The sequence below is a fragment of the Protopterus annectens genome, chromosome 5.part1 (genome assembly GCF_019279795.1).
Source record: "Protopterus annectens isolate FY-2018-M chromosome 5.part1, PAN1.0, whole genome shotgun sequence".
NCBI classification, from domain to species: Eukaryota; Metazoa; Chordata; order Ceratodontiformes; family Protopteridae; genus Protopterus; species Protopterus annectens.
The window spans coordinates 651,756,591-651,778,516 of NC_056736.1; the positions used below are offsets into that span (position 1 = coordinate 651,756,591).

The 21,926-nt window shown below is 38.6% G+C and overlaps 1 protein-coding gene across 1 annotated transcript in view; it reads left to right on the forward strand.

Moving 5' to 3' along the window:
• Positions 1 to 21,926, forward strand: part of LOC122803248 (receptor-type tyrosine-protein kinase FLT3-like) — a 495,076-nt gene that overhangs the window by 450,339 nt on the left and 22,811 nt on the right. The window lies entirely within an intron of this gene.

The window sequence follows — 21,926 nt, forward strand, 5'->3', positions numbered from 1 at the left end:
CAAAAGATGGAATTAATTAAACAACACAAGTACTCCATAGTTTCAACAGCCAACGCAAATTTAGAGATACTAATTCATGAAGGTAATTCACAAGAAATGCAATACAAATTGATGCAAAGTATCACAAAACAATAATGAATGAAGTTCATTGCTTCACACAGTTGTTTATCAATTTAAATTAGCCCATCTCTTTGTGACCTGAAGGACTTTAGCTCACAGGACTGTCTGTCTACAAGTACTTCTTTAAAGTTCCTGTAAATTTATTTTCAGTAATGCTGTCACCTTTACCTCTACCACCCCTTCTTTTACCGTTGATCTTTCCCATCATCAATGTTTTATCTTGTTAATCCTATCTTCATATTATTAGGGCAAAGTGTTTCAGTTTTAGTTTTACTACCTTGCCTTCCGGTGACCAGTCTGGGTTTATTTCTTTAAGTACTGATGGGTTTCATTTTCTTGCAGTCCATGAAATTCTCAAAAGTTTTCTACAACACCCCCAGTTCAAAAACATTAATTTTCTGGTACACAGGGTTACTTATAGTCAATTTCTCACATTCATGTTACTATTGGGAAAACCATAGCTTTGACTGCATAGACGCTTGCTGACAATTTGATTTCTCACAATTTGCGGAGATTTTTGAAACAAGAAAAATATACTGTCACTGCCTCCACTTCTTCTCCATCCATCTGCAAAGAAATAGTGAAATATGACATAATTTTATTTTTTATATTGATCGACAGATTTCTACTTTCACCTTTGGTGATAGAATCTCAATTCTTCCTCACTTTCAGTCATTAGAGTGGCATCATTTGCATATCTGAGGTTGTTAATATTTCTCTTGACAGTTTTGAATTCCACTTCTGAATCATCTAACCCGACATTTCACATGATATATTGAGCATATAAATGAAATACGTTGGGTGACACTATACAACCTTGTCACATTCCTTTCCAAGTCTTGTATTTGGTTCTAACTGTTGCATCTTATTCAGTTTACTATCAAAACATCGAAATAAAACTGAACATTCGATACTTTAAAAAGGACCTCCTACTTCCTGCATACTAATTAGATTAAAATGTCAAATCTGTTGATTAAATTCAGCAGATTTGACATTTATGTTGAATATCAACCATGTTGGCAGTGTAGGTGCAAATGTAAGTTAAACAAATACACTGTCATTTACATTTTAGCAGGGAGGCAAGCCCCCCTGCACCCCCCCCGTGGAGGGCTGCGCCATCCACACTCCCTGCAAATTAAATATTCTAACTCCGAGATTGCACTACAATGAGGAAAGGGATACATTTCCCAATCTACACTTGTACCGCGACTCTACGCATATCATCTAGTTCATATCAGCGAATGCACACTTGCATTTGCTGATATGGGCTCTCGATCTCTTAACGTTCAACAACATGGAAGTTGACTAACTGCCATTTGACTTTCCATGTTCACTGAACCAACATTCAACTTTTTGATAGTAAACCATCTTATTCTACAGGTTTACTTTAGAATGCCGAAAACTTAAAATATCGAGTGCTCACATGAGTGAAAAATCAGGAATTCAGTATTTAGTTTTTTGGATCACAGTACACTGAAAATCGGAATATTTGCCCTTTCCTCACTGTAGTGCGATCTTGGAGTAGGAATATATGTTTAACGGGGGGTGTGGGGGGCTTAGCAATTTCGAGTTCCTGATTATTCGCTTATGTGAGCGTTCGATTTTTTGATTTTTCGGTGTTCTGACATAGACCCTATTCTACATATATATATTCCTTAGGAGACAAATAAGGTGAGCAGGTATCCCCACTTCTCTAAGAACTTGCCAAAGGTTTTATGGTTCACACAGTTAGAGGGTTTAGAGTTGTTAGAAAAGCAGACATATATACATTGAGTGTGGAATGGGAATCACTGATTCTCTAAGTCTGTTTCGTAAAGAACTGGAATAAAACACCTGGAATTGAGAAAACTTTTCCCTGTGCTCATTCAAAAGCTTCAGTTTCCATATTACAAAAAATGTAATTCCATTACATGTTTAGCGGTTATTTACATATCTCTGAATTATGCTAGACAGAATTTTCATTGGCATTTCCAGTGGCAACTCACACATCACCTTCATAGGTTCATGGAAGATTGCTAGGCTAATGGCTCAAGAACCCTTACAAGCCCTAGTCAGTTGTATTCAAATTTTACCCAATTTTCTATCCCTAGGGAAAATATAACAAGGGTTAGCAGTCCAGATTGCACTTGAAGATGGTCATGCTCTGCTTCACATGAAGAGGAAGTCTATTCCAGAGGTGGGGGCAATCTCTGGGGCATATATCTGTCTGTCCAGCATGATCTATTCGTGTCAGATATCAGATTTAAATCCTTGGGGCAGGTAACCCTCGTGCAGTTAGTTTTGAGAATATGAAACATTTCCATCAAGGCTGCATCAGGAACTGCCTTGTAGGTCAGGCATAGATCATCCTTCAGTAATCGGTAAGAAACTGAATACAATGATGGGGCTTTTAATTGGTCCGTATATGACATGTTGGTTATACCCTGTATTTTTTTGGTCAGAAACCCCTGAGGATGCTAAAACTGTTGCAAATGCCTGGTGATGTACATGGCAAAGGGTGTATTGTACTCTATCATTGGTCTGATGAGGGCTGACTACAGTGGTACTAAGACTTATGCGCCTTGACGTAGGTACTTTCATTTACTTTCCCACACATGCATAAATACATAAGCGTGCTTGCTCATATACACACTCACACACTCATTAGCATCCTGTCACACAAATACACACACACACACACACACACACACACACACACACACACACACACACACACACACACACACACACGCATACACGTGCACACACACACACACACACGCACACACACGCACTCACACACACACGCACACACGCACACACACACACACACACACACACACACACACACACACACACACACACACACACACACACACACACACACACCTCTCAATTGCCCCAGATTTTACAGAACATCCCTGATGTTGCCTCTTATTTTGGCCTGTCCATCATAAATCATGGAGTATTACTGGAGTGTCATGTTACTTATTGTTCAGAAATGCATTGTGTTGTAAAATCTGTTGTTCTACAAACTTTTGTAAGTGAATAACTGTAATAATTCAAAATTTGTCCCTGACTGAGAGTACTTATTTTTCCAGTGTTTTTGGCTTCTCTATGTAACAGGTTAGTTGAAAGGTATTCCTATGCCCACGGCCCCTCAGTGACTCTCCCACAGACACTTACTGACGCGATCATGCTCACAAACACACAAATACTCACAGTACAATACATTCATACAACTCTCACCTGAAAGCATTCATAGACAGGAAACCCTGCATCACACACACACACACACAATCACTCAAAACCCACATACCTCTACAGACGTACACAAAATCTGTCACATGCATAAGCGCACTCACAACTCCCTGTCAGCACCTCTCTGCTAAACTCCCTGGCAATTGCCTGCAATGTGGGGAAACCACAGCATTTTGGCTATGTTCATTAACATGGCTGGCCATGCTAAGTTACACAGTTAAGCGAGTCCATGAATTGCTCGGCTGCATAAATCCCTTCATGCAGAAATTTCTGGATGAAAGCACATGGCTTATTATCACAGACAGCTCCCCCAGATTGCTTCATTAGCATGTGTCATGGTCATGGAGATGGTGCACTGTGGTCATTGTATCTATCATGTAGAATTACTGAGGTGGGCTTGTTTATGAATCAGAAAGGACATCCACCGGTGGTTAGCTGCCTGTGTTAGGGCTTCCTACTGGTTGTAGCCCTTTCTGAATCCCAGCCCTGCTCATACTGGGTGCCAGCCTGGTGGCAGTTTTTATCTTGTAGCTTTCTGGCTGCTTTATTTAAAAATTTGTAGAAGAGGTTACGAGTATGCAAGGTATTTTATTTCAAATTATGTAATACAGGGGTCAAGTATGATATATCAGATCTATATATTTTATTTTATTTTATTTTATTTTATTTGTGGACTGAGTAAGGCATGCCAAGAGTACTATTTTTGAGTTTACCCAAGATCAGTGGTCTCCTTTAATAACGTGTTAATTATTATCCAAGTGGACAATGACAGACTCAAACAGAAGACTTCAGGATGGAGCTTGTTAAAAGACTGTAGTCCTTATGCCTGTGTCGAATTGACACACTTGATTTTTGTCACAATTATTTGCTGCAGTCGTAATTTGCTAAGCAAAGCTGTTTGACTTAGCCTCCATCAAAAATTAAAACTGGAGAGCCACGTTTTACCACCTAGATTTAGTGCAGTTTATCAGGTACAGTGGGTTAACATTTTATAATATATAACAATATTACAAAATATAAAATATATAATAAAAGGTGCATGGAGCTTTCCCTCACAGTATTTTTTATGTAGCATTTTATGTTATTTTTCTGCATAAACTGGAGTAACGTACAAATCAGTAAGAAAAGTTTGATGATTTTCACTTTTAGTTAGAGTTGTTTCAGAAAAATTGTACCAGTAAATAATGATCTCAGGATCTCCAAAACAAATAAGCAATTATCACACAAAGAGGTTAAAAAAACTCTTGCTGTCACAAAAAAGGAACAAAAACTTCTTATAGATTCATAGGTATTAGGCAATCAGTCAGCAGACAATTACAAATATAGCCAATTCTTCTTCTTCTTTTGTTTTTTCCCGGTTAGGGGTCATCACAGCGGATCACCTGTCTGCTCATGATTGGCAGTGAAGTTTCACAGTGTCGAGTTGCCAGCCCGGCGCCCAACCTTCCACAGAAGGCACACACATGCACAATCTCATGCCTAGGGCCAATTTAGAATATACAATCCACCTACAGCATGTCTTTGGGGTGTGGGTGGAAACCAGAGCACCCGGAGGAAACCCACATGACCACAGGGAGGACATGCAGACTTCGCACAGAAGACATGCCAGCCGAGGATTGAACCGAAGAACCTCTTGCTGTGAGGCGGCAATGCTAACCGCTGCACAACCACGGCCACCCTAATTATAAATATAGCTAATGACCCAAATTAAAAACTTTCCTCCATCCTGAAGGAGACAGAGCAAGATAGCCCAGGGGAGGATTTAAGGCTGCCCATCCAATTATCTAGGTTTACCTTAAAGGTGGCAAGGGTAATCCTCTGTCTGACATGTACTGGAAGCATGTTCAGAGGTGGGGGATATGTTAAAAGTCTATCACACCAACTTGAATTATTTATCTGTTAATGAAGGTTTAATTCCATTAATCTGGTATGTGATAAATAATGAAGGTTTAATTCCATTAATCTGGTATGTGATAAATAATTGATAATGTAAAGGAACGAGTAAAACAAAATTAGATCTTTCATTGCTGTAAAGACTAGAGACATATCCCTTTGGATGGATCTGTAACAAATTAATAGACTGAGAGTGTGTCTTTATAACAAAGATTTTTGAAACCACTGATCTTTTTAGTTAAAAATCTCAGAGGCCTCTCATAATGATGATATGTTTAGACAAATACAATTAAGAAGTCTATGGATCTGGTGGACATGCCATTATAAATTGGATGAGCCAGATAGAAGGCTTTCCAAGCTACTGTGGAAAAACGATGGTCAAATATAAGGAATTATCAACAAGAATGCCTAGATCCCTTGTGACGGTGTCTGACTGGAGACATGTCACCCACAAGATACATGAAATTGTTCTGTTTACCAAAATGAACTATACATTTTCACATTAAGTCTGATACCATTGTGCTTGCACTAGTTGTTAATGTGTTCTAACCCTTGCTGGAGCAATTGTCATTCACTGGAAGACCAAATAACAGCATTCAATTTATAATCCTCTGTAAATGAAGACATCCATTATAAGCTAGGAGTGTAGGCCTGAAAATCTTAGAAATATATGCCATTTTGGAGAAAGTGCAACACTGAGACCTGAGGTATACCTCTTCTTCTTAGAAAATTAAATAATTTAGTAAAAACTACTGCAATCTTTTGAGCTAGCAGATATAACCCGATTGTATTATCTGAAAAAGAGTATGTTCATTCAAAAGCTGCAGCAAAGAAACCAAATACAAAAGCAGCAGCAAAGAATTTCAAAAGCTTGTAGCAAAAATTATTATATGTGTCAGGAGCTGATTTTTTATTCCATTTTTTGTACTATTAGTATCTGCTTTCCAAAAATACTCTTTCCAGCCCTACTTTTTAAATAAAATTTTGATTATCAATCATGTAAGCCAGTCCTTCAAAATCTAACCAGTGGTGGCAGGTGACTTCAAACCAAAGGAGGGTGCAGAAAACTTATTGGCTGGGGCTAATGGGAATGGGATGGTGCTCTATTACAGGAGATCAATGACCATTGTCTAACTGTACTTAACAAAGCCAGACATAGTTGAAGCCTTTTTGATTGAATAAACAGCACAAACTATCTGGTAGGGATGCCCTTTGAAAACAGAAATTGCAAAATATGTGCACACTTAGTGGGAATCTTTATTAATCCTAGGTGGAGTCACAGACAATTTATTCTATGCCCCTCTTTGCACACTAGCCCCCCCCCTGCACCTTTCTAGCATCCACTGTCCCTCTCCTGCTTTCCTTTCATCCTAGTCCGACACAGTCCAAACAAAGTACTTATTTTTTCCTGTTTTTTCACACTTTAATATACTTTTTTGCTTTCCCATGTTTTAACACATCCTAACTGTCCAAGACTCTACTGTAATAAGTTTAAAGGCATTAACTATCCTAAGTCAGGGGTCTGGGGTCCACCAGAAGTCACTGGGTCCTAGATGTTAGCAGATATATATTTGAGCTTATAGTTTTAACAAAAAACATGAGTAAGGAAAGAAATGTAGTCTTATTTTTTTCTTTCAAGGAAAATATGTTATGTCTAAAACCAAATATTCAAAGCTTACAAAATAGTAGTTCCCAAATAAACTAAGAAGACAAATATTTGAAAGGGTATATAAATCCCATCTGGAAATAGTGGATGCCTTCCCACATCTCCAAAAATGTAGTTACCTAATGTTTATCTCTCTGTTGTACATTTTCTGGATTATGCTATATGGGATGAAAGTAAAAGCACAAATGGTCAGAGGCATTTATTATACAGCTAAGGGTCTGGGAGAAGAAATCAAAGCACATGGTGAAACCCACAAAGAAACATGGAGTAGGTGCAGACTCCACACAGTAGGAATAACAGCAAAAAAACTCAACTAGAAAACTACTCACTGCAGCACTCTGCCAATGATCAGTTGCTATCACAGACATCATTCCCATACCACTACACTATATATATATATATATATATATATATATATATATATATATATATATATATATATATATATATATACACTTATTACATACACTGTGATGGGAAGTGAAAAATATGGGAACATGCAACTTCTAGATACCCAGCAAACCCTCCCCACCATACATGCAGTCATTTTTCATCATAGGCAATCCTCATTCTCAATTACAGCCACTTTATTGACTGTGCACACCTCAGTTATCTTCTTGTGTTAATCACAACCACAGTATGGTATTGCACCTGACTTCATGCAAATGCACCCTATTGCTGCAAAGCCTGAACAATGACTGCTTAACCTGAACAAATAATAACAGTGTCAGTCACTTTCATCCACAAACGATCTCTGTACCTGGTAATTAAGGTTAACTTTATTGAAATCCAGATCCATAAGGAGGTTAAATGACCAAAACTGAAAGGGAATGGCAGATACAGGAGAAAGTGGAGGGTGGGTGGCACATCTCAGATCCCACTGTTAGACTAAACTCTTTAAATAAGAGAAAAAAAGTCAGACATTCTTCAAAATCAGGGATAATTAAAAGCTTGTACTCCCCACACATACATGTATGCATACACACACACACACACACACACACACACACACACACACACACACACACACACACACACACACACACACACATGATTCTTTCTTATCTCTTTACTTTTTCAATTTTATGCTCATTAAACAGCAGAATAGTAGCTGACTCAACCAGTGCCCTGTGGTACTCCTATGAACTAGTGCCCCACCCCTCAGCTCTTCAAATGAAGAGCAAAAGACTCCACTCTTTTTCCTGGCACACCAACAATGTGGCCAGATACTTGAGACACCCCCTCCCTCCTGCCTCAGCTCTTCATTGGAAACCAAAAAATTGAGTCAATCAGGTCCTGTTTCTGTACCCTAACCTTACCCATCTTCCTCACACTTTAGTAAAAAATATATATTTCTGTTAAACAGAATATGCAAAGAATACAGACTCACACACATATACATAGAAATACACACACACACACACACACACACACACACACACACACACACACACACACACACACACACACACACACACACACACACACACACACACACACACACACACACACACACACACACACACATAGACACACACATACAGACTTATACACACTTTACCTTTTGTACATGATAGCAGTAGCAAGTAGAGCAGCTGGAAAGAAAAAAAAAAGAAAATAAAACTGTTCCCATACTAGTGCTTCTACACTCGCATGTCCAGTGTTGGTCTCTTTCATATTCATCTCAACCTGTCTCAGACATCTGAGGCAGCCTGAGCCAATAGAAAAGGCTCACTGCTGCTTCAAGCATCAGTCCAGTTGATTCTTGTTGAGCAATATTTTTGACATCCTCAACTTGCAAGCAGATTGATGAAATAATCTTAATGCTGGGCTGTTTTGGAAACAGTCCTACAAGTGAATTAAACTGATTTCTTTTTTTTTTCTTTTTTAATTATCTGGAGTTTCTTGGAACACTGCACATAACGGTGTTCGGAGTACCAGGAACAGTAAATAATCAGATATTACTTTTAAAGTTAAAATAAGTCAGCTTTCTCACTTTTTCTTTGAAACTATTTATTTGTTTTGTTTTAATGGGGTGAGGGGGGGGGGCTGCAGCTCAGCAGCCAGTATCATGAACATTCCCTGACTCTAACACTAAATCATATGTCTTCTTATTATGAATTGGAATCCATTTAAATCTAACAAACTTTGGAAACAAATGATTACAATGTTTCAGTTTAGCAGTTCAAATTCTCATAATCAACATGCTTGAATATGATGTTGTCTGGTAATCAGATTATTTACTTATTGTTGATAGAACTAGTCACACTAGGCTGGTGGTCTCTTTTCAGGGGAGACCCAAGGTGGTATTTATGCTGTCAAGGGGAAAATTGACCAGGACACTGTGTAACTTCTCTTACTCTTTTCAGTGGGGGGTGTGGTTTCATCTTCCTACAGAATGGACCACAGGGTTGATTGCTGTCATTGCTGGAGAATCATTTAAAGAAGGAGTCCGGCTGTATTATCAATGTTCAGCATGGAGAGACTGTTTGGACAGTGTCTCAGCATGAATGAAAACTGCAGATTGTCAGTATGAAAGAAGGCAGTTTGGATGATCATGTCTTAACACTTTCACTGTGAGTGGATGAACAGCAGTTCACTGAAGAGCTAATGCACTAAACCCTAACCCCTCAAAAAAGACCCCTGAAAACATTGTTCATGAATGCAGCAGGTGGAGGGCCTCTACACACCTAGAAAGATATTATTTCCCCAATAAAGCACACCTTAGAGGGCAATATTGCACTTGGAAAATGGACTACCTCTTAAATTGTTTTGTATTTTTTATTACCCTATACTTTTTTATATTTTTGATGTAAAATAGTTTCTTAGCCTAATGATTCACACCTGCTGTAGCATATATAATTGTTGTTGGCAAAAGTATTTTACATTTAAAATGTAAATTATATAAGTATTTAATATCCACACACCACACACACACACACTCAAAAGCACACAGAGACAGGCTCACACACATATATTCATAGAAACAGACATGCACACACATACACGCAAACACACATGCTCAGCAGATACAGTCTGTTTTTTCAGATAATACACCTCAGATGTCTCACTGTGTGCAAATGAATGACAAAAAAAATCAGAGAATGCAAGGTATTGAAACTATCCCCCATCCCCCATGCTTCTTTACAGTCATGTTTTTGCTACATAATGATGCTCTGTCTCCCTGGAATGATCAATTAGCTGGTAAACCACTGGGAATTAAAGTCGCTCAATAACAGACTTTCATACTTTTTGAATTTAAGGGAACGTTGCTGATGAACCATCTGTTACATTTCAAAAACATTGTTTCTCTCTTTCTCTCTCTGTTTTTTCTCTTTGTTACACAGACACACACACACACACACACACACACACACACACACACACACACACACACACACACACACATACATACACACAGGCGTATGATTCTTTTGTATCTATATACTTTTTTTTATTTTACGCTTATTAAACAGAAAAGCACTATTTAGCAGAAGAGTAGATGCCTCAAACAGTGTCCTGTGTTACTCCTATGAACTATTGCCCCCATCCCCTCAGCTCTTCAAATGAAGAGCAAAAGACTCCATTCTTTCTCTTGGCACACCAACAATGTGGCCAGATACTTGGGACACCCCCTCCCTCCTACCTCAGCTCTTCAATGGAAGAACAAAAAATTGAGCCATTCAAGTCCTGTTTCTGTGCCCTTCCCTAACCATCCTTCCTCACATTTTAACAAAAAGAAAAACAATCTTAATGTCTGTTAAACTGTCACAAACTGCTTGCTACCAAGGTAGTAAGCAGTTGCAGCAGTTTATACCCCGCACAGAGTGCTACTGTGCTCAGGTTGTACTTTTACTTTTAAAATGTAGCAAACTGCTTGTACAATGCAGCAAGCAGTTGCCACATTTAATTTAGACCACAGATGGAGCACTACAGTACTCAGGTTTCACTTAAAAAAGAAAGAAAGAAAAAATCATTTACTTTTCAACTGTAGCAGTTTAGACTACACATGGAGCTCTACAGTGCTTAGGTTTGACTGCAAATGCAAGACCATATTTTAAAAGCCAGTATGCATTAAAGAGTGATCAGGATCAGCTGATTATGCCCCCAACACTTTTTTTCTAGAGCAGTTGCCCTGTTCATCCCACTCTAATTACACTACTGCTGTTTAGCAAGCATAAAAAATGGTGTTTGTTTGCCTTTCTTCTCTCTGAGCTTCACGGCAGCTTAATATGCTGCCATGAAATTGTAGACTTGTTTTTTCAGTGGGCAATATCTGTATATTAGCAACTTATTGGAGACACATGTGTTCTGCAGTCAGGATGATGTTATATATGCTGCCCAATCTCTAGATAAACTTAGAAGTCAAGGCTTAGGATGGTATACTATTCTGCATAATATTCTTTTCCATGTAGTACAATATAAGCTCTCAGGATCCATTTTGAAACGATACAAATTCAATTTCTTAGAACAGAATATTTTATAACCAATAAACTTTTTGCCCTTCTTACACTTCTCCCTTCATGATATCTTAAACATGCATATATATTATGGAAATTTGGATGTGAAAATGGATTTTCACAGGTCGTATCCTCCCCCACTAGGATCAGTAAACCCAACAATAGAGTAAGTATTCTGGCTTGGTTTCTTGTTAGCACCCATCCCCTCAAATATAAGAGTGGGACCTTCCCTGGTGATGTAAGTGATCACCTCCTCACCTATATAACCAGGCAAAAACCTGACATCCACAACCAGTCCATTTTTAAAATGGTAAGGAACAATAAGAATTTCGACTGCACGAATTTCCAAAATGAACTCAAATCTTGCAATTGGTCAGTTCTGAAACAATTACCACTTGAAGAAGCAGTAAATTACTTTAATACCAAATTCCTATCCACCCTTGACATTCATGCACCAGCATGGACTATTAGAACCAAAACCAAAGTTGCTCCTTGGCTCTCAAAAGAAACCAGACAAAAATGCTATTTAGAAATAGGGCTTGGGCCACTTCGCGGACCACAAAAAACCCATAGATCAACTTAGATACAGACAGCTAAGAAATGAAACAAAAAAATCCACCACATTACACAAGAAAAACTATTACTGTCATCTATAAGAAAAACACCAAAACAAGCCACAAAAGTTTTGAGTAGGTATAAACAAAATACAGTCCAGGACAATCTTCTTCTCCTGCCCCCGTGGATTCTAACCAAAAGCACCCAGAAGAAATCGCCAATACCTTTAACAGCTTCTTTACAACAACCATCCAGAACCTAGCTAACCAGTTATTCCCCAGATGCCCATATTCTTCAGCCACTACACCCAGCTCCCAACTCTCCTTTAACTTCAAACTAGTTTGCACATCTTTTGTCCGAAAATTACTTAAGAAACTAAAGCCTACCACCCTGTCAGCTGATCTACTCCCTGCAGAATATATACAAAAATCTGCAGATGCCATAGCATACCCCATTACTATCCTGATCAATAGAACTATAACTGAAGCATCCATCCCCTCTGTCTGGAAGATATCCTGTGTCATCCCACTCCATAAAGGGGGCAGCTCTACTGACCTGTCAAACTATAGACCCATAGCTATTCTGTCACCCTTGGCTAAAATTATGTAAAAATGCATCCATAATCAACTCCTGAACTACCTTATCCATAATAATCTTCTACCCAACACCCAACATGGCTTTAGACCATTCCATAGTACAACCTCAGCCCTCCTCCCCTTCTCTAATGTCATTAACCAACACCAAAACAATAATAAAAACTTTCCTCTGCTATCTTTCTCGATCTTTCGAAAGCCTTTGATATGGTAAACCACCAAATACTCATAAACACTGAAATCCATCTCCCTAGAGGACCAGGCCATCCATTGGTTTCAATCCTATCTCAGTGGTAGACAACAGGCTGTCCTATGACAGAGCAAACTATCCACCCTTTTACCCATCACCCTTGAAGTACCCCAAGGCTCAATACTAGGTCCACTATTATTTTCCATTTTCATCAATGATTTGTATAAGGTCATCCCAAATGCAACATGCATTCAATATGTGGATGACTCCACTTTAGTATGCTGCTACACTTCACCTACAGAGTTGCAGATTCTATCCCAAAATACTTTTAACACAGTTGAAAATTGGCTCCTTAACCATCATCTCATGTTAAATCCTAATAAAGCCAAACTGTTGTTTTTCTTCCCCACTCGCAGGTCTACCCCATGACCTTTACATTAAAATCCAACAACAGCACCATTATTTCCCCAGATTCCTCAACCAAACTCTTAGGAGCTATAATAGATAATAACCTTAAGTTTGATCTGCATATCAATAAAACTATTAAAACAGTTAATAAAAAACTTGGCTCACTATATAGGATCAAGCCCTTCCTAACGCCATTGGACAGAACTGTAATTGCTTGTACACATCTACTCTCCACCTTCCTCTATGCTTCCCCTCAATTTACAAACCTCAGAAAAACTGACCTTAATAAACTTTCTAGCAGCTACAATCACATTGCTAGATTTGCTACCGATGCAGCCTACAGAACTCATCACTGTCATAACCTAAATCTACTAGGATGGCTTGAACTGCCTAACCTACTTCAGGTTAACCAACTAGTAGGTGCACACTACCAACCAGCTAATACACCGGTACTTAAAAACCTCATCACCCCCTACAGTAACCTTAGTGCACTTCATTCATCTGAAAGACTACTAGTTCAAACTCTCAAATCCAACAACACAGCTGGAAAATCTCTCTTTGCTAACGCTGTTGGAAAAACTTGGAATTCTCTTCCTGCTAATCTTACATCTGAACTCTCTCTACCTCAGTTCAACAAAAGTCTGATTCAGTACTTTAAAAAATGATGGCTATGTCCTTGTCCTAATCCAGACTAACTCTAACCATCACTTGTGTGCACATGGAGGACATCTGCCTACACTTTGTTTCTTAACTTATATTCTATGATCTCCTTGGATCTACTACCAGGTTAGCCTACTAGGCATTCAATACCCTATCATTCTTAAAAAGACTGTCTAGAATTTTCCATCTGAGTACAATTGTAATAATTTGTTTGTGTATATCTGTTTGTTGTGTTTGTTTACATCTGTGTACAAATCTTTTTATTTGCGTTTATTTTGTGTTTTAAACTGTAAAGATGTAACAGTTTCTTGAATGTGTTTTTTGGAGCTTTTCTCCCTGGGCCTTCGCTGAAAATGGACATGTAAACAAATGTAAAATAAATAAAATAAATAAATAAAAATAAATAAATTAAGCTATATGTATGGAATATTTACGTAGAATAAAAATAACATAGTTAAAAATATGTTACATAAGATAGGTTACATTGAATAGTCTGGTCTGCCGAAAATATCATTGGTGCTAGTTTGCCCTCCTTACAGGACCTGTAGTATTCCATAGAGTCATGAAAAGGGCAGGGAAAATCATCAGCGACCCTTTTTGAACTATTACCATCAGACAGTTGTTATAGATTAATATGCACCCAAACAAGCAGATATAAGAACAGTTTTTTTCCCACAGGCCATCAAGTTCATAAAGAGTTAACTCAACTTATTAGGCTGCGGTACTCTTTTTCCCAAGCTTCTGAGGATTCTGCAGTATTGTTTACGTATTGTTAACACTTGTTTCTTTCAGACTATATTTCAGTATTTCTTGCACTGACTTTCACTTTGCACCTTGAATGCATATGAGTATGTATATTTACTTTTTGGTCTTGTTCTTAATAGTTGCATGTATGTCGTTTATGTAATTCATACTTGGAGAGTCACTGACACCTTGTACGCATGCATACTTGGCCAATAAATGTGATTCTGATATTTATGTTGCTTAAGAAATTTGAAGCTACTTTATTACAATTATTTTTTTAGATTATTTGGGGTTCTAAGTTGAACCCTATTAAAAGGGTTATTTTGTATTGTGGCAGGGTTGATGGTGGGAGGATTAGGTTTAAAAATCCTATTTTTTGGCATACATACAACTTTACAGATTTTTTGTAAGATTAGATACAGATGGACACATTTTAGATTCTATTTTATGGGAAAATGTACTGAGTTTTTTAACTAAAATTGATATTAGGAAAATTTGGAACTGAATGAGTATCAGGGTAAGATTTGTTTGTTGAAACTTAATAATTTTAGATGTCTCTCCTACTAAGAAACTTGGTATGAAAACATTGAGCAAAATTCACTGAAGTTACTGTAAGGTGTAACTATTTTGAATTCAGAGACCTTCTGCAGTGCATTTGCATGAAGAATGCAACACTGCAGATGGCTGCTTCCATGGCCATGCTAGATGCTAATGACGTATTCCAGGGAGAGGCTTATGTTAATTAGTCATGTGCTTTCCCCCAAAAAAGACTTGCAGTAAATTGCCCAGCTGCATAAATTAGCACAACCGCTCCTGGTTGCTCAGTAATGAACATGCCATCGGGGTAAAAGGTAAGTGCTGGGGAGTTTATTATTCAGGTAGTGTTAGGGCATGTGTGTAGAGTGTATGTGAGGGGCTGCATGTGTGAGTGCATGTGCTAGTGTGTGTGTCTGTCTGTAGCAGAAGAGGGTTTAGTTAGGTGTGTGTGTGTGTGTGTATTGCCATGGCTGTCATACTTCCATACATATGTAGACTAACAATCTGAGCCGAAAACTGTGTATCTAGTGGGGCCGTGAACCACCAGAGATAATTCTGAAAATGTGGGATGAGGGGACCACTAACCACCAGGGAGAAATCTTAAGCTATGTACCTTAACAGCATGTGAACAGAACTGAGATTGGGGTGAAACATTAGACACCAAGTAGAACTCTTAAGCTACATGCCAGAAGAGACACTAACCAGCAGGGTTAACACATGAAACGTTGTGCCCTAATGGCTCTCCCAGGGTTGGGGGAGCACTAGACACCATGCAGAAGTCTAATCATACTCACATGTAACTTGGGTTGGCAGGGGCATTTAATAAAATAAAATTGAGTAGTGAACCACTAGTCATTAGGGAATCTTTAATCAGCACACTTTTAAGGCACTAAACTGGATTCCAGTTCTGTACCATCTTTCCTCCTCCTGACACTAAGGTGGATTCTAATTCTGTACCCTCTTACCTCTTCCCAGCACTAAGGTGGATTATAATTCTGTATCCTCTTACCTCCTCCAAACACTAAAGTGGATTCCAATTCTGTACCCTCTTACCTCCTTCCAACACTAAGATGGATTATAATTCTGTATCCTCGTACCTCCTCCAAACACTGAAGTGGATTCCAATTATGTACTCTCTTACATCCTCCTGACACTAAGGTGGATTCCAATGATCTACCCTCTTACCTCCTCTCAACAGTAAAGTGGATTCTAATTCTGTACTATCTTACCTCCTCCTGAGAATATTAGACCTCTGTCAGCACCACCACTAGGCAGTAGGAATGCAATGCAAAAATAATTAAGACTTAAAAAATAAAGTAGAAAAGGGAGGAATGGAACCCAGCTTTAAACCCTGCACTCTTGCCCCATTAACTAATGATGATAACTGATAAGTTAGTGCAGCAAGGGTTCTTATAACATATTTTGCAGATCTCAGGCATTATTCAATGCCTGTAGCAGTTTATGAGTTAGAGTGGAGAGGGACAGGGAACATAAAGCATTCCTCTCTACCTTGTAGTAAGAAAACTACACTGCACAAAGCCAAAAGTAATGGTGGGACAAAGACACAGGGGCAGTTTGTAATTGTTCCAGTGACAGAAAATCACTAGAATAACAGCTTTTGCACTAGCATGCATTTATTGAAGGATATGAATTGTGAAACTCAAATGTCTGGCATTAATGACTGACTATGACTGACGCAGACATTTTCTGCAGTCACGAAGACCTGGTTCAAGGCTGTGGAGAGCACCCCAGCCATACTGGGTTACACCTTCTTCCACATATTGAGACCTCACACTGAAAGTGTGAAAACTAAAGGAGGCAGTGTATCAATATTCATTAAAGAGAAATACAGCTCCAGATTGGTTAAACAGTATGACTCCCTGGAGACACTTCAGTTGCAATTAACTGTTGGTAGGACACCTATTCAATTCATTGCCAGTTACAGGATCCCATCCATAAATCAGGACACCCACTCTACCTATTTGGATTTACTTGACTCTATCAAGATACATCCAAGCACCATGGTTTTGAGCGATTTTAACTACCCATCCATTGACTGAGTAAATTACTCCTGCTCAAACTCACTTGCGCAAAGGTTCCTCGACTATGTTAACTCCAATGCCCTGGACCAGCTGGTTGATACCACCACAAAGGGTGTCAACATCCTGGGTCTGGTGCTCACCAATATGGGGGACCACTGTAGCACCCCCACTGTGAGGTCCTCCCTGATGAGATCTGACAACAAATTGGTCTTATTCAAAGTAACTATCATACCTAACCCCCTCCAGCAGCAACTAAACTGAAAAACTTCTCCAAAGCAGGTTATAACCTCTTAACGGATGGTATAAATAGTTTCACTGCAACTCCTCTCTCAGATAGAACTGGCAACTATGCCAAGCTCTACACCAGTGCTTTATACAAGCACCTAACTGCATTGATTCGGCCGTACCTGAAAGGACCAAAACAAGATCCTCAAGGAAGAGCAAACCTACCTGGTGGACAACTGCCATTAACAGACTTTACAATAAGAGCAAGTAATTGCTGTCTAAGATTAAGAGGCAGTGAGCCCTAAACTGGAAACACTCCCTCCTCAGCTTAAACAAGCAAATAAGACTTCTTGTGAAGTCCTCCAAAGCACACTATGAATCCAAATTAGTTTCCTCAACAAAGGATAACCACAAGGCATTCTATAGTTACATCCATAACCTAAAAGGAAAGACCCAGATGTGTGCAGAACTGATAGTTAATGATACCACATATACTGAGCCTTTGGACATAGCTAACCTGTTGGCTGACAGATTCTGTGAAAACTTCACTCCCCTGTCCTTGCCACATGTATCCCATGACATCCCTAGCACCTGTCCCATATCTCTTGTATCTCTAAGAGCAGGTCGTAAATGCCCCCTCTAAGGCCAAAAACACAACATCTATGGGACATGATAACATCCCAGGCTGCATCCTACATAGGCTCCAACATGAATTAGCAACACCATTGGATACTCTTCTCAATCATAGTCTAAGCACTGACTTCATATCAGATGAATGGAAAATGGCCACCGATATTTCCTTGCATAAAGGTGGTGCTTCCACTGACCCCAGGAACTATAGACCTATTAGCCAGACAAGCCTTATCTGCAAGGCCATGGAGTGAGTCATCATGGACTTATCAACAAAGATATAGGTAATCTCCAAACACCTGACCCTACTCAGTTTGGATTTGTCAAAAGGAGATCATGCCTATTAAACATGGTGGATTTCTTTAAGACAGTCACCAAGGCCCTGGACGAGAGGAAATCTGTGCATACAACCTACCTGGACTTAGCCAAGGCAATTGACACTATCCTCCACTGAGGCATCAATGACAAAGTCACCCAACTAGGCATCAACCCTTATATCATTAGATGGGTTGTTAACTGGTTCACTGCTAGAACTCATATAGTTAAAATAGGGGAATCCACCTCCAACAGCAGATCTGTAACCAGTGGTGTTCTACAGGGATCAGTCCTGGAGCCTCTACTGTTTGGAATCTATTTCTCTGAAGTACAAACAAAAACTAAAGATCTGTGGCTGACAATGTTTGCTGATGATTGCAAACTGGGAGCAGTCATAGAATCTCCAAATTATGTTAACATCCTACAAGAAGGTCTTACACAAACAAATGACTGGTGCCAAAGTCATGGCCTTAAACTCAATGCAAAAAAATGTATTATCATTCTTTTCAGTAAAAGCAATGTTCCTGCTACCACATCAATAGAAACACCTTAAGTACGAATTTAGTAGTGAGAGACCTTGGCACATAAGTTGCTAGCAACCTTACCTTTAACCTCCATGTCTCCACAGTGGTAAGAAGGGCATTTTATATTGCTCATCTCATAAGTAAGAGCATTGCCTCCAGAAAAAAAGATTTTATAACCTCCTCTATTCTTCCCTCATCAGGCCAATAATTGAGTACATTGCATCTTTTGGTATGTACCTTTCTAAAAACCTGCAGCAATTGGAGAAACCACAAAGGTTCCTCACAAGGAAAATTCAAGGTCTTCACTATCTGTCCTATGGGGATCATCTGAAATCACTGTCACTTTATTCTGTTTCATACAGTTTACTCAGAGGTGATCTCTGTCTTGTATATAAGGCAATCTCTGACCCTGCATTATTGGAAATGCTTCATATCCAGAAGTCAAATGGTACACGGGTTACTCACTCTAAAGACCTTAGCCTGGTATGTGATATTAATAAAGCCTGCTGGAGGGACAGGTTTGTCTCACAGAGGTTATCACAGCTTTGGAACAGACTCACACTTCATTGTCAAATACAGCACCTCATTGGCCCTCTTGAAACACAATCTGGATGACTGAATGGATGACCATAAATTCACCCCAGGGGTTGCACCTGTGCCCCTCTTAGACAGGGGCAATAGGTGCTGATTGTGGAAATAAGGGTAAGAACTTGGCTAGGCTTATAAGGGCCCTAGGGCCATTAGCCTAGTAACTTTCTATGATGCTATAATCATCTGTGAATTAATAGATCAGGAAAAAGGAGACATTAGTGGCATTCTGACAACAGGGACAGGTATGAAATATGTGGTGTGTGTGTGTGTGTGTGTGTGTGTGTGTGTGTGCGCGCGCACGTGCGTGTGTGTGTGTCTGCTTTTGTATGTTTGACTATGGGGTACCTGTGCTAACTCAATGCATCCACCACCAGTTTTAATTGCTAAAGTGCTGCTTAGCACTTGTGGTAGTTAATGTGATTGAAACACATGATAATTAGCTGATAATCAGGTATTTTCTCAATGCATCTAATGTGTCTCTGAACACACTATTAGTGTACTGAGGAAAGAGGGCCTTTTACCTCAGTCCTTGACACAGGCACTGGGGTTCTTTCAGAATCCTCTGGATTATGTGTCACTACTTCTTCGTTAAACCATGGGTTGAGAAACGTTTCACTGTTGGAATTGCTATTACTGAATGGCAAAACAGATTTAGAAAGGATTTTGTACTTTTTTTTGCATGGAGATAATTATTACAAACACAATTAAAAGAAAGGTGAAATATATACAATTGTCTGAAGGATTATGTACAACTTATAATGATGAAGAAACTTTTCATATACTTTTTTGGATTGTAGTAGACTTCAGGTCTTTTGGAAATACTTTTCAAAGACCTTTTCCTTATCATCTTTTCCAAACTATTATTATTATCTTTTTAATCAAAACTATTTCTCTTGGTGATTTCATGTGGTTCATACAGCAATGTTGACATTCAGGACATAGGCTTTCTATATAGAATATGTATTTCTGCTTTATGGATCTTTTGGAAACATTATTGCAATGCATAATTATAAAACTAAGTATGGGTTGTACAACATGTTAAATAAATGGTTATAGCATAAAAAATGGAAGGGTAACATATTTTTCAGTCTCTTAGAGCAAGAAATCTGGACAATGCCATAAATAATGGAGGGATAAAGGCCCAAAACAGGGACACATTTTAAATATTGTTCTTACAAACTTAAAAAAGTTGATAGAATAACAAGTTTTGCATTAGCATTAATTTTATGAAAGGTGTGAAGTCAGAAACTCAAATGTCTGTCATTAATTTCTGAATTTAGCCTGCAATGTTTTTCCAGAAAACTGCAAGCTCATGAGAGACAGACCAAAAATACGACACAGAAAACCTGGTACAGTTGAGAGGTATGGGTGTAACTATATATATATATATATATATATATATATCCCACTTGAGTGAATGGTTACGGACTTTAGCGTTAGGGCTTGTATTATGGATAGTTTATAGCTAGTAGGGCTATCCACTATCCTTATCCCAAGCCCTAACCCTAAGGTACATGACTACCGCACCACAGTGGAGGAAATTGTATGCCCTCCACGGTGAAGTAACGGACCTATGTCCTCCACTATGGTACGGTAGTCACGGACCTTAGGGTTAGGGCTTGGGTTAAGGATAGTGGATGGATATCCACTATCCTTAACCCAAGCCCTAACCCTAAGGTCCATGACTACCACACCACAATGGAGGACATTGCCCATTCGTTCTAGTGATGTTCGTGAAAGTGCACTTTCAGTGAAGTGCACTTTCGCATTAGTGGGCATCTACTATCGGATTTCAAAATAGTGTAATTTCGATCTTCGGTAGTAGACCCATATATATATATATATATATATATATATATATATATATATATATATATATATATATAAAATATAGTATAGTAATCAGAAAAGTATATGCTCTTCATATGCTTGTCACTTTTCTGTATGTGTCTCACGTTTTTTGTTTATATTGTTGGATTGTTTTAATAAAATCACCCTGCCCTTTGCAATACATGTAATGTGACCTTTTATAGCCACCTAGGTCGCCACCAACTCTGGTAGATGAGGGCTCAAGTTTAATGTCTCATCTGAAGGTTAGTACACTTAGGAGTGTAGTGCGCCCTAATGGTGTTCTGTAGTATAAGTAATGGAAATAAATAATCAGAACCCTCATCCTACTGATCTTCTAAGCACCACAGATGACTTGTGCTACCCCTGAGTCACTGGCACTGCTATTTTTTTTATTAATTTTTTATACATGTTCCAAGGACTGGCCCCTGTTTCTCATTGGCAAGTAGACTACAATGATGGAATAGTATGCATTAGGTGTATGGGAAATTGTAATGCCTTTAATTTTCAACATTAAATGGCATTCCTGAAAACTGTGAGTTATGACAATTTGAAAATCTTCACAATTTCTCTCTCTTTCTTTTTTTATTAGTTATGTGTTCCATGTGCTACCTATGGAAGTATAAGGTTATCAAAGGCAAGACTGAAAATTTTCAGATTGTACTGGATGCATTTTCCTAGAAAT